Source organism: Sus scrofa, chromosome 4 (assembly GCF_054392235.1).
Source record: "Sus scrofa isolate SSC_HxYL_T2T_F1_AM1 chromosome 4, Sscrofa_HxYL_maternal_Yorkshire_Landrace_v2.0, whole genome shotgun sequence".
NCBI classification, from domain to species: domain Eukaryota; kingdom Metazoa; phylum Chordata; class Mammalia; order Artiodactyla; family Suidae; genus Sus; species Sus scrofa.
Genome location: NC_139386.1, coordinates 96,755,872 through 96,764,810, shown reverse-complemented (window position 1 = coordinate 96,764,810; position 8,939 = coordinate 96,755,872). Strand labels below are relative to the sequence as shown.

General features: G+C 47.2%; 1 non-coding gene across 1 annotated transcript; it reads left to right on the top strand.

The window, feature by feature from the left end:
* The first annotated feature begins 3,001 nt into the window (after nt 1-3,001).
* On the top strand, nt 3,002-3,103 carry LOC146404043 (U6 spliceosomal RNA). Its single transcript, XR_014845076.1, has one exon. It is a non-coding gene; the product is annotated as a U6 spliceosomal RNA (small nuclear RNA).
* Nucleotides 3,104-8,939: the final 5,836 nt, after the last annotated feature.

Sequence of the window (8,939 nt, the reverse complement as noted above, 5' to 3'; positions counted from 1 at the left end):
CTGCGGAAAACTGAATAACTCACCAAAATGGCCAAAGCCCTTCCCTTAAATATCATCTTCATCAAATGGAGATTTCTTTTACAAATTTAAATGTTTTTTACAAAGGGGCAACTCCCACCAGATTTTCAGAGCTCTGCCCATGTCTACCGTTTCACAGCACATAACCCAATTAAAACGACATGTGGGAGTTCCCACTGTGGCGCAACTGGACTGGCAGTGCCTCTGGAGCACTGGGATGCATGTTCGATCCCTAGCCAGGCACAGTGGGTTAAGGATTTGGTGTTGCTGTGGTGTAGGTTGCAACTGCAGCTCGGATCTGATCCCTGGCCTGGGAACTTCATCTGCCAAACCTTCATGTGAATAGGCCATAAAAAGAAAAGAAAAAAAAAGGCTAAAAACATATTTTAGGAGTTCCCTTGTAGCACAGCAAGTTAAGGATCTGGTGTTGTCACTGCAGGGTCTCAGGTTGCTGCTGTGGCATGGCTCGATCCCTGTCCCAGGAACTTCTGCATTCTACCAGCATGCCAGAAAGAAGGAAAGAAATTTTAGTGTGGCAAATTCTGCTCTCCTACAGTCAGTTACTCAACCTTTCTGCATCTCACTTTTTCTCCCTGTGAAACGGACTAATAGTTCCTATCCCATAGGAAGCACTTAGCAGAGCTCCTACCCCGTGAGTATGCAGCAACAGTAAATGTTAGCTTGTGGCAGCCAGGAGAGAGGGGTGCAGTGAGCATGTGCCCCCTTCCCTTTTGCACCTCTCCATAAAGACAGCACAAAAGATGTCAACAGCTGCCCCTCCCCCCCACCAGGTGGGGGGTACGAAAAGAGCATGGAATCTAGGATAAGAATTTGTGTCTCCTCTGATTCAGGGCAGGTTGGCCTGTCTTTCTGAGCTGCCTTTGCTTTATCTGTAAAATGTTGCAAACACTCAAAGAGAGGGGGTACACAAAAGCCCTTTGTAAATTGCTAAACGCAATTCAAATGTGAGTTGATTACCTGGGTCTATTAACACTCTGTAGCATCCCACCCCCACCCCATCCCCACTCCGTGCAGCATCCCACGCCACACACCTTGCTCCTGCAAGCACCCCGCCCCAGCCCTACACTGGCACACCACATCCTGGCAGACCTAACTGTGACCCGATATTGGGAGATTATGCCCACCCTGGCTGGGACCATACAGCCCATCTTCAAGGCCCCCAGGGTTCTAAAAGCAGAAGACCAGCTCTTTGCAAAGCGGGAACCTGGGGGAGGAGAAAGATCACTTCCTCGGCACTCACTTTCCCATTTCCTTTACTCATTGTAATTAGCTACACAGAGGCGACCTCCCGGGGAGAGCAGAGCCATCAGCTCCCAGAATTGAACGGGGGAGCTTTGTCTTTTTGTTCCTCTCCACATAATACTGCTCTCTTGGTGGTCGCTAGGCAAACACATCCTGCATTCATTTGCAAACTGGGGAATATTTCATATTTTGAAGTTCAGATGAATGTTCTCTCTCCCCCAAAGAGACACTGGTTGGGACTTTGCAAACAGTTATTGTGTCAGCAGGGCTAGCCTGGCTCCTCAGTGATGCTGCAGCCTGAGGGATGACCAAAACCTTGCTCTTCTCAGAGCCCTCACTAAAATAGATGCCTACCTGTGGAGAACAGAATCTCAAAAAATTGAAAATCTCCGCGGCCGTCTGGTCCAACAGCCGACCCAAAGGAGGAGCCTCAGAGATAAGTGCGCTCTGTGTCAGGACCATCAGGGAACATGAAAGCAGGTGGCTTTTTATGGAGTCTGGACTTTGGGATCTGATTGTCTGGCCTTCCCTCCAGCTTTTCCAGGCACCAGCTCTGTACCTTTGGGAAAATCGTTTGACCTCTTTGGGCCTCGGTTTCCTCATTGATAAAAATCATTCCTTCATTCATGTAAAAAATATTTATTGAATACTAACCATGTGTCTTGCAATATTCCAAACCCTGGGGATAAGGCAGGGGACAAGGTGAAGTCTCTGTTCCCATGGCACTTATATTATAATGGTGGGAAATGGCTAATAGAGGAATAGGTGTATGACAGAAAGGGTACAGGCTCTGACAACACAGCAGGGGATGAGGGACACCGAGGGACAGCAGGAAGAGGAGTCTGATGGACTTTATGGTGGGTGGTGAGAAAAAGCCTCTAAGACAAGGGGACAGGTAAACTTGGAATATTCTAGGAAGAGGGAACAGCAGCTGCAAAGGCCCTGAGGCAAGAAATGAGATTAGAGGTGTTGGGCTGCAACTCAGGTCTGCAAGCCCTGTTCTTGCCTAGACTCAAGAAGGAAGAAAGAGCCTGGAGTCCACGACAGAGACATCAATGGTTTAATACATGGGAGGTCTGGAGCAAAAGGGTCCTGGAGTGACACCCAGGTATAGAAGCAGTTTCTCTCGAGGAGCGGGGGTCGGGGCGGGGGGGAGATTGTCACTTAACAGGGGTATTAGGATGGCTCATTGATTATCAGGGACACCAGCAAAGGGGCACAGCCCTCCTAGCCCCTCAGGCCAAGTGCCTTTATGGGTCAAGTTTGAGCTCTTCCCTTTGTTAGACAATTGAAGGAAGCCATTCTGATCTAAAGATTAAGACAAGCACTAGCTGGGATGTGGGCAAGCATGTAGGAATTTACTGATTAGGGTCTGTGATTAAGGGGGAAGGTTAATCATTTGAGTGGGGTGTAGGTGAGGCAGGCCCTGGTCAATCAGGGGATGGAGAGAGAGCAAGCAAACCGCCATCTTGACCGCCATGTTGAGTGTCCTGATCATGCAGGCGGGTTCAAGGCCCAGCGAAGTGTTTGTCCAGGGAGAGTTAAAGAGCGGTGGTAGAAAATCCTCTTGGAAAGAAAGATAGGGGAGTCCTCTTGTGGTGCAGTTAAGGATCTGCATTGTCACTGCGGTGACTTGGGTTGCTGCTGTGGAGTGGGTTCGACCCCTGGCTGGGGAACTTCCACATGCTGCACCTGCAGCCAAAAAAGAAAGGATAGGTGCTTGCTTTGGTAGCAGATATACTAAAATTGGAACAATCTAGAGATTAGCATGGCCCCTGTAAAAAAGGGTGATCTGCAAATTTGTGAAGTGCTCCACATTTATTCTTTTTTTTTTGCTTTTTTTAGGGCTGCACTTGTGGCATATGGAAGTTCTCAGGCTAGGGGTCAAATCGGAGCTGCAGCTGCCAACCTACGCCACAGACACAGCCACAGCCACAGCAACACAGGATCCAAGCCATGTCTGCAACCTATACCACAGCTCATCGCAACACCAGATCCTTAACCCACTGAGCAAGGCCAGGGATCGAACCCACATCCTCATGGATGCTAGTCAGGTATGTCACCTGCCGAACCACAACAGGAACTCCCATTTTAAAAAAGAAGGAAGGAAGGGAGAAAGACAGGGTCTGACAGATCCTGTGAGGACTTGTAAGCCATTAAAAGGACTTTGGAAATTATTCTGAGATGGAAAATGTAGTAAGTCGAGCCATAGGAAACTGCTGTTTTTTGTAGGTCAAAAATGGTTGAACATCAGCAGTTTTACATGGTTCAACCTAATAGATGTAAACATGCAGTATTGTTAATTTATTATTGCTATTTAAAAAAAAACCGAGGCTTTTCTATTATTTTGGCAGGATTAATTGGAAGACATTTCTCCCTTCTATTGAGCATGAATCTGCCTTCTTGCAATTTTCTCCCAACGGCTATAATTCTGCCTTCAGGGCAATGCTGTCTGTCTGCGGTCGGCAGCCCCCTCTTTCCCAAACAACCATTTTGATATTGAAAAGTATTTGTCATCTTGTCTCTTCCCAGTTAATTTTTTTTTTTTTTTTGCTTTTTAGGGCCACACCTGGGTCATATGGAGGTGCCCAGGCTAGGGGTCAAATCAGAGCTACAGCTGCTGGCCTACACCCCAGCCACAGCAATGCAGGATCCGAGCTGTGATCTACACCAAGCTCACAGCAATGCCGAGTCCCCGGACTCACTGAGCGAGGCCAGGGATCGAACCTGCATCTTCATGGATACTAGTTGGATTCGTTCCTGCTGTGCCATGACAGAAACTCCCAGAGTTAAATATTTCTGATGCTTCAAATCATTTCTTTTAGGGTTTCCTGACTCTTCCTCATCTTGCCTTCTGAGTGAGTTGGGTTTTTTTGCCTTTTGTCTTTTTAGGGCAACACCCACGGCATATGGAGGTTCCCAGGCTAGGGGTCCAATCAGAGCTGTAGTTGCAGGCCTGCGCCACAGCCACAGCAACACAGGATTCAAGCTGCATCTGCAACCTACACCACAGCTCACGGCAATGCCGGATCCTTAACCCACTGAGCGAGGCCAGGGATCGAACCCACAACCTCATGGTTCCTAGTCAGATTTGTTGCCGCTGCACCATGATGGGAACTCCTTGAGTGAGGTTTAAACAACTGGTAGGAAACAATTTTCCCACTGCACCCCATTAGCCTGAGGGAGGGGTCCCCCCTCAACTCACAAATGTTCTCTGTATTCCTTTACCTCCGAATCTTCAATAAGTACGGACACTGTCTTCTGCCTGTTCCCCAAGAGGAAGCGGTGGCCCTTTAACCTTTCAACGGACCTGAGAACATCCCCTCCACTGCAGTGGGAGGGAGAGCCAGATTCTCAGGCAAAATCCCACAAGATGGAATAAAAGGGGTCCTCAGGTGCAGCGGCTCAGCCACAGCATGCTTGGCACCACGACCTGGGATCTTCGGGCTGTCCCAAGACTTGGAGCTCTCAGAGTGCTGGCCCTACTTGGAATTTTTTAATAGCATGGCTGGCATCACCATGTCCCAGGCTTGCCTTCCAAGATCTTCTAGATCCAATAAGTCTCTCCTTTTGAGAATCAAGAGATATGGGTTCTAGTCCACGCTTCATTTCTTTTTTCTTTTTTTCTTTTTGTCTTTTCTAGGGCCACACCTGCAGCATATGGAGATTCCCAGGCTAGCTAGGGGTCTAATCAGAGCTGTAGCTGCCGGCCTATGCCAGAGCCACAGCCATAGCAATGTGAGGTCTGAGCCACATCTTCGACCCACACCACAGCTCATGGCAATGCCGAATCCTTAACCCACTGAGAAAGGTCAAGGATTGAACCTGCAACCTCATGGTTCCTAGTTGGATTCGTTAACCACTGAACCACGATGGGAACTCCCACTCTTCATTTATTAACTATGTGACCTTGGAAAAGTTAGTGAAACATTCTGAGTCTCAGTTTTCTTTTTTCTTTTTAGAATCACACCTGTGGCTTATGGAAGTTCCCAGGCTAGGGGTGGAATAGCAGTTGCAGCTGCTGGCCTACTGCACAGCCACAGCAATGCCAGATTCAAGCTGCATCTGTGACCTGAGCTGCAGCTTGTGGCAATGCGAGATCCTTAACACACTGAGTGAGGTCAGGGATCAAACTCACATCCTCACAGACACTGTGTTGGGTTCTTAACCCATTGACCCACAGTAGGAACTCCGTTTTCTTATCCATAAAGTAGGGATAGTGATTTTACTTCATTAGCCTAGGGAAGAACTAGCACAAATGGTTATTAAATGAGCATGTATCCCAAACCCCACACTCTGCATTGCCTCCACAGCTATCCCCTAGTCCAGTGGTCCTTCAGCACTGCCCAGACTCCAGCAGTGGCTAAGTGGTCTCTCTGCTTCCATTCCTTGTTCCTCTAGAGTCTTTTCTCCACAGGCAGGCACTGCTGGTGATTCCCTAAGGAACTATTAACCTACCTGGGAAAAAAATTATCTGTTCTTAGGTTCAATATCAATGCAGAAAATTAGGCTTTAACTAAAATAACACAACCAGAGTAATCCTTTTAAAGTGTAAATCACAGGAGTTCCTTGGTAGCCTAGTGGGTTAAAGATCTGGCATCACTGCTGTGGCTCAGGTCACTTGCTCAGCATGGGTTCAATCCCTGGCTTAGGAATTTTTGCATGCCTCAGGAGTGGCCAACATAAAAAAGCAAACAGGGAGTTCCCGTCATGGTGCAGTGGTTAACAAATCCGACTAGGAACCATGAGGTTTCGGGTTCGGTCCCTGCCCTTGCTCAGCGGGTTAACGATCCGGCGTTGCCGTGAGCTGTGGTGTAGGTTGCAGATGCGGCTCGGATCCCGAGTTGCTGTGGCTCTGGCGTAGGCTAGTGGCTACAGCTCCGATTTGACCCCTAGCCTGGGAACCTCCATATACCACGGGAGCAACCCAAGAAATGGCAAAAAGACAAAAAAAAAAAAAAAAGAAAAAAAGAAAACAAACAAACAATAAGTAAATTGGAGCTCCCACTACGGTTCAGTGGGTTAAGAATCCGACTGCAACAGCATTGGTCTCTGGAAAGCAGTATGGAGATTCCTCAGAAAACTAAACATAGAACTACCATTTGATCCAGCAATCCCACTCCTGGGCATCTACCCAGAGAAAATCACGACTCGAAAAGACACATGTACTCCAATGTTCATTGCAGCACTATTTACAATAGCCAAGACATGGAAACAACCTAAATGTCCATCAACAGAGGAGTGGATCATGAAGATGTGGTACATATACACAATGGAATATTACTCAGCCATTAAAAAGAACGAAATACCAGAATTTTTTGCAACATGGATGGACCTAGAAACTATCATGCTAAGTGAAGTCAGCCATACAATGAGACACCAACATCAAATGCTTTCATTGACATGTGGAATCTGAAAAAAGGACAGACTGAACTTTGCAGAACAGATGCTGACTCACAGACATTGAAAAACTTATGGTCTCTGGAGGAGACAGTTTGGGGGGTGGGGGGATGTGTCTGTGCTGTGGGATGGAAATCCTGTGAAATCAGATTGTTATGATCACTATACAACTACAGATATGATAAATTCATTTGAGTAATAAAAAAAAACAAAAACAAAAAAACAACAGCACTGGTCTCTTCGGAGTCTGGGTTCAATCCCCAGCCTGCAGCAATGGGTTAAAGGACCTGGTGTTATTGCAACTGCACCATAGATCACAGTTCTGGCTTGGATTCAATCCCTGGCCCACTAACTTCCATGTGCCGTGGGTGTGGCCATAGTAAGGAAATAAATAAACAAATAGATAATAAAATGTAGGTCACATCCTATCACTCCTTTGCTCCAGATCTATAGGGCTTCCTATTCCACTTAGAATAAAATCCGCACTCATTTCCTACAGGCCCTACCTTAGCTGACACCTGCCCAGGTGCATCCTCAGACCTCCACCCTGACTTTGTCGCTTACCACTCTGGTTCCACTGACCTTGCCCTCTTGCTCTCTGGACCGCCACCTTCAGTGAAACTACATAAAATTTGGGGAATGCTTAGAAGAGAGGAAGGGGAGAAGTTAACATTTATTAAGTAAACATCAGGAGTTCCCATTGTGGTTCAGCTGAAATGAACCGACTCATATCCATGAGGGTGCAGGTTTGACTCCTGGCCTCGCTCAGCGTGTTAAGGATCTGTAAACTGTGGTGTAGGTCGTAGACGCAGCTCACATCCCATGGTGCTGAGGCTGTGGTGTAGACTGGCAGCTGCAGCTCCGATTCAACCCTTAGCCTGGACCTTCCATATGCCACGGGTGTGGCCCTAAAAAGAATAAAACAAAAAAAACTAAATATGTCAGGCACTTTCATAAATATGATTCTATGCAAGGTTCAAAAGAATGGGCCTCTGAAGCTGGACCTTAAAGGGACTTCTATCCTCCATCCCAACACCCAGTGAGCCAGCTCAGAAGAAATCTCAGCAAATAAACATTAGAAGCTTCTGGCCTCGGAACCCCTGGGGCTTCAGCTTTTTTCCTTCTATAACCTAAAAGGCTATTAACAATCTCTTCACTTATTAAAACAATTTTTTTGGATGTCTGTCCCCTTGGTCCCAGCTACATGCCACAGAAAGGAGCTGGAATCCCAGATCTGCCTTTGAAAGAGCAGCCCCTCACCAGGTTAGGAAAAGAGAAGCAGACATCATGGATCAAGAATGGCCCCTCTCTTGTAGGAGGACACAGCCCTCTGGCACTGGGCACAGGTTCCTCCTGGACTTAGAAACTCCAGGGGGTAGAAGAACCTCAAGACAAATGTGGAAACCTTGGGATTCTGGTAGATGGAAGGCAAAATCCTGATATTTGAGTTCAGGCCTGTGGGCTGGTTGTCGGGATCCGAGTCGGGGAGCAAGGGATCGATCAGTGATGCTGAACGCCATGAGGGCAGGCGAACGCCTTCACATTTTTCATCTGTCAAAAATCAGGGAACTGGAACTCCCGTCATGGCACAGCGAAACTAATCTGACTAGGAGCCATGAAGTTGCAGGTTTGATCCCTGGCCTCTGTCAGTGGGTTAAGGATCTGGTGTGCCATGAGCTGTGGCGTAGGTTGCAGACATGGCTCGGATCCTGCATTGCTGTGGCTGTGGCTGTGGCTGGCAGCTGCAGCTCCAATTGGACCCCTAGCCTGGGAACCTCCATATGCCACAAGTGCAGCATTAAAAAGCAAAAAAAAAAAAAAAAAAAAAATATATATATATATATATATATATCAGGGAACTTATATAACTAGACTGATATTTTTACAAGGCAGGGGAATGGACCACCTATCTCTGTGTTCCTTCTAAGCACTAACACCTAGGGGTCCATGATTCTGATGTCTTTCAGGGATGCCAAACGGGTGGCAAGGAACCAATCCAGATCTTCAAGACAGGACACGTCTAAATGCTCGCCGCCAATTTTCTATTGAGGACGCTTGGCTTCTGAATCATGTTTATGGCAAACCTGTGGCAAGAGCAAGGATCAAGGAAATTTGACCCTAAGGCTTTCCAACCCCAACTTATTTCCTTCACATTTGGTATGGACTCAGTGCAACATGGCTGACTCCCTCAGAGTTTCCATCAGGCCTCCATCATCACAGCAAAGAAAAAGAAAAAGACTCAACTCACTCCTATTCAA